Source organism: Psammomys obesus, unplaced genomic scaffold, assembly GCF_907164565.1.
Source record: "Psammomys obesus unplaced genomic scaffold, mPsaObe1.curated_primary_1811, whole genome shotgun sequence".
NCBI lineage: Eukaryota > Metazoa > Chordata > Mammalia > Rodentia > Muridae > Psammomys > Psammomys obesus.
This window is the reverse complement of record NW_026592118.1, coordinates 1,633,221-1,637,558: the sequence shown is the minus strand read 5'-3', so window position 1 is coordinate 1,637,558 and position 4,338 is coordinate 1,633,221. Positions and strand designations below refer to the sequence as shown.

General features: G+C 44.7%; 1 non-coding gene across 1 annotated transcript; it reads right to left on the bottom strand.

Moving 5' to 3' along the window:
- Positions 1 to 1,446: 1,446 nt before the first annotated feature.
- LOC129681131 (small nucleolar RNA SNORA48) lies at positions 1,447 to 1,589 on the bottom strand. The gene has a single exon (XR_008720786.1). It is a non-coding gene; the product is annotated as a small nucleolar RNA SNORA48 (small nucleolar RNA).
- Between the last annotated feature and the right edge of the window lie 2,749 nt (positions 1,590 to 4,338).

The following is a 4,338-nucleotide window of genomic DNA, read 5'->3' as shown; positions in this document are numbered from 1 at the left end:
CACACACACACACACACACACACACACACACACACACACACACACACCAAAGCCAACCAAACAAAAAACAAAGCATAAAAAAATCTCATCGTGAAAACTCTAGTATGTCACAATGTATCCCATAGTATATTCCTCTATCCACACATCTTCACTTTCAAAATGTTCATTACAGTGAACATTTTGAGTCAGCAGTCTGGTTCAAGGTTTTTGGCTTCTATGACTATCAACATTCTATCCTCACTGGAACTTTTCCTGGTTATTCTGTTGTTGCCTTGTCATGGAGATCCCTGCTGTTTTGAATCAGCAGAACTATCCCTTTCACATATCACAAGTATTTGCAGATGATCCAGGTTTTAGGGTGGGCCATCTCAGAGCCCTAGGTCTAGGACTGGGTGGTAGGTGAGAGGGTCAACCTGCTAGCTCTCCATTATCTGTATCATCAGGGCAAGTTCTCCAGCACTGTTCTGGCTAGGCAGCCCAATGCTGCCATGGACAGGAGGCAATGTCAGCTGTCCTGCTCTCATGCCCTCAGGCCGGCTCACCTGCACTCATGCCTCCAGGCAATCAAGGCTCAGGCCGATCTTCCCACGTGCTGCAGCCAGTGATGGGGCAGGATTAGTTCACCTGCTCTGCTGACCCTGGGGCCAGCTCTGCAGACTGCTGCAGGTCGTGAAGGGCAAACAAGGAGGCATCATTCCCTGTACCTTTCCCATTTCACCGTAGAGGATTAACGATCTAGCTCTCCCTTGCACTTAACCCTGGGGCCCGGCTTACCCATGCCCCGTTGACCAGAGTCAGCAACACTGTGCTGCCCTAACTAGGATCAGGGCCCGCTCTCCCTAGTGTTGTAGCTGGTGAGGGGCAGGGCTGGTGAGGGGCAGGGCTAGCTTTCCCATGGGCAGTTTCCCGGCTGCCAAGAGTCAGCTCTCCCAGCTCTCCAGCTAGCTCACACCCACTCCCATCATCAGGGCCAACTCCACTCTTCTGACTGGACAAGGTACAGGGCCTGCTCTCCTGAGTGCTGCTGTGGTTGAGAGGTGGGGCCAGATCTCCAGAGTGTTGGAGCCAGTGAGGTAGGCCCAGTTCTGCACAGCCCTTGGACAGCCACGTGGTTCCTGGCAGTCGCCCTGACCAGAGACATTCCCGTGTTCTCTAGTGCTCAAGTTGTAATATGAGTCATGGACATAAACACCGCTGGTTTATGTCCATGCAGTGGACATAACCCCCTGCTACTGGGTAACCACAGATGCAGACATGGCCCCCAGCAGCAGCTTGAGCGAGGAGAGTGACATCTTTCTTCTTTGCTAAATGTTGGGGCGGCAAGCAGGTGTCTATGGCCTGTCTGTGCCATATGCAAGAGGCCAGGTTCATGGGTGACATGGTGGATCGCAGGTTTCTATCTGTCTCTCTTCCTCTGTGCTGTGCTGCTTGGATTTGATTTGATTTTTATGTGTCCTAGGCATAAAACAGCTTTGGCCACCAAGCCAGGCATCAAGCTAGGATGAGCAAAGGACTGCCATCTGCTTTGCCCCTGACTGATGTAAGAACAGCACAACCAGCAAGGTGTCCCTTTGCCCATTTCTGGGGAAGGTGTAGAGAGCACAGCATTTTTTTTTAATAGAAGAAAAATTGTTCATACTAGGGAAACAAAGGGCACTAATAAAAGGGAAATGGCTGTGAAAGAGGCAAAACAGGGGTCTATGGGGGAATTTGTGTATGAAAATTTCCTTGTGTAACACAGTAGCATGAACAATAAATGTAATACTAGCATAAATAAATAACCTAAAACCTTTGTTGGCTTGGCAATTTTTCTATAAATTAAACATTATTCTAAAATCAAGTTTACTCCTAGAAATTGTTGTTTTCTTCATGTTGTACCACTATAAAGACCTTAAAAGGTATCTGAGAAATATCCTGCACTCATAGATTTTTGACATTGCTAATTGTTGTGCAAAGGTCAACTCTCCTAGAAAAGACTGATTGCATTCAGATCCAAGGAGTATTGCAATTCAATTAGATGCCACATTGGAGCCTCTGCACAGAGATTTTACAAATGCAAGCTCTCTAACCTGTTGGTAATGACATGATCTTCTGTCACTCGAAGACCAACCCTAAAAATAGTAAATGAAGAAGAACAAGGAAATCATTTTGCCATGACAGGCACTCGGCTTGTCTGAAGGAGGGAAGAAATGTGGAGTACTTTAAAAGGTTCCCATGACAAACAGGGCTTTGATGGAAGTTATTATTAGTTCAGTCATCTATATGATGAAAACATAACACCTGTTCATTGTGTGATAACTTATCTAGAAATATAAAAGGGACTGAGCACCTGCTGTCACCCGAAGAAAGTCTGGGGGAAAGACATGTGAGGAGAAGAACTGTAATTCCCTGATGATGATGGGACTACAGAGCTTCTTACCTGTCTGTGCCTGGTTGAATGTGTTGGAACCTGCCTCAGCACCTTACCTCCCCCACTGCCAGCACTACTATTGGTTCAGACTTCAGACACATTCAAGATCTAAAGGGGGTTGGAGGATAATTTCCAGACTACAAGTCTACCAAAAATATGTATTTTCTCAAAAAGCCATTCTATAATGACAATTTCTCTGTCTCCTTCAAATATCATCCCTTGGGTAACCATTTGGTGCTCCATTACTCTTTCATTTTATGCCTACATAACAAGGAACTTACTATAGTGACCTACTTACATAGGCATGTCTTTAAAAAGAGAGTTTAGGTTCCCAATGACTTCTAAATGCAACTTCTAAATAAGTGGAGCATACGTGTTTTCTGACATTGTACAGTCAGCTTTACAATCTGCGCATGGCAGGCACTCGACGAGTACCTGTCCTGACACGTCAGTCATGGACCCTTTATGGGATGACTCTTTAATACGTCTTCTAAGGAATGAAACACTGGAAATGCACATTTCAGTAAGTCTTGTCAAATGAATATCTTAATTGTTAGAATATTTTTCTATTTCCATAAAATGTTGTACTCAACTGTAGCCTCAGGCAAGATTCTGCTAATTTGCATGTTGTAGGAGAGGAAGCAGGTGCCAGGTAGGATCATCCATGACAACAAATTGGGAGACATGTTGTGAAAGATGAAGAGGAGAAAGTCTAAGCAGCTCAGGGGTTGCTTGACACCCTAGTTCTCATATCCTAGAACACAAAAATAGAGGAAAGGGTAGCTAAGAAAGCTTAAACTGAGCACCGTGATATTCTCTGGGAAGGTTGGATCAAATGAAGCTGTCCTCTGGTAGTTTGCCATTGCGGTATCCCGAGTCTGTGAAACGGACTGAATACTATCTTCTCTATGCCCAGTCACTTCTGGATGTAGAGATCCCTGTGGGACCGCCACAACTTACCCATTCACTTGCTGATGCTATTAACATTGCTTTAACTGGTCTGTGATACATAGATGTAAGGTATAAGCATATAAATAAGGCTGTCATGAACGTTTAGTTACAGCTCTGTATAAACATTATGTCTTCCTTTCCCTGATGTCAACAAACAAATGAAGAGACTGATGAGGCATATGGTAAGTAGCTTGAGATGATCATAATGGGTTTTTTGTTGTTGTTTTGTTGTCATTTTTTCTGTTGCATCTGAGTCCATTTGTGTGTCTAGATGCCCAGCTGCCTGCATCCTTTCCAATAGACTGTGCCATCCATTTCTTCTGGTTTTGCTTCTTCCAGTCAGTACGTAATTGTTTATCATTGTGGATTTTGTTTGCCTTTCCTGATGACTAGTGAAGAAAAGCCTCAATTCACGTGCTTGTTAGTCAGCTCTAACTATGGTCCCCAACAGTCTTAGACTTGCATAACATTGCCCTAAAATTATTTACATCAGGGTGAGGCCAAATGGAAGTCCTGTGTATAATGCATAAAATGTACTATGGGCAATGGTCTCTTGCTTTGTCAGATCTAACTGACAAGATTTTGATAGTCTGTGGCCTGTCTTTTCATTTGTTAGGATGGGAAGCTTGCTAAACTGTCTTGAAGCTGGCATGTCAGTCTGTGGCCCTTTGGAAGATGATGGAACTGGAGATAGGGCCTAGGAAAATAAACACTGTCATTGAGGTATGCCCTGGAAGAACCCTGGAAACTCCTTTTCTTTTTATTTCATTTTCCAGGTTCCAGTAGGTGAGTTTGTTCAGATGAAACCCATAGGCAGCCCAGTCTCCATGTGGGTTTTCTAGCAAGGGGCAGGAACTGTCTCTGACATGGACTCAGTGGCTGGCTCTTTGATCACCTCCCCCTGGAGGTGTAGGGGGGTGCAGCTTGCCAGGCCACAGAAGAAAACAATGCAGCCAGTCCTGATGAGACCTGATAGG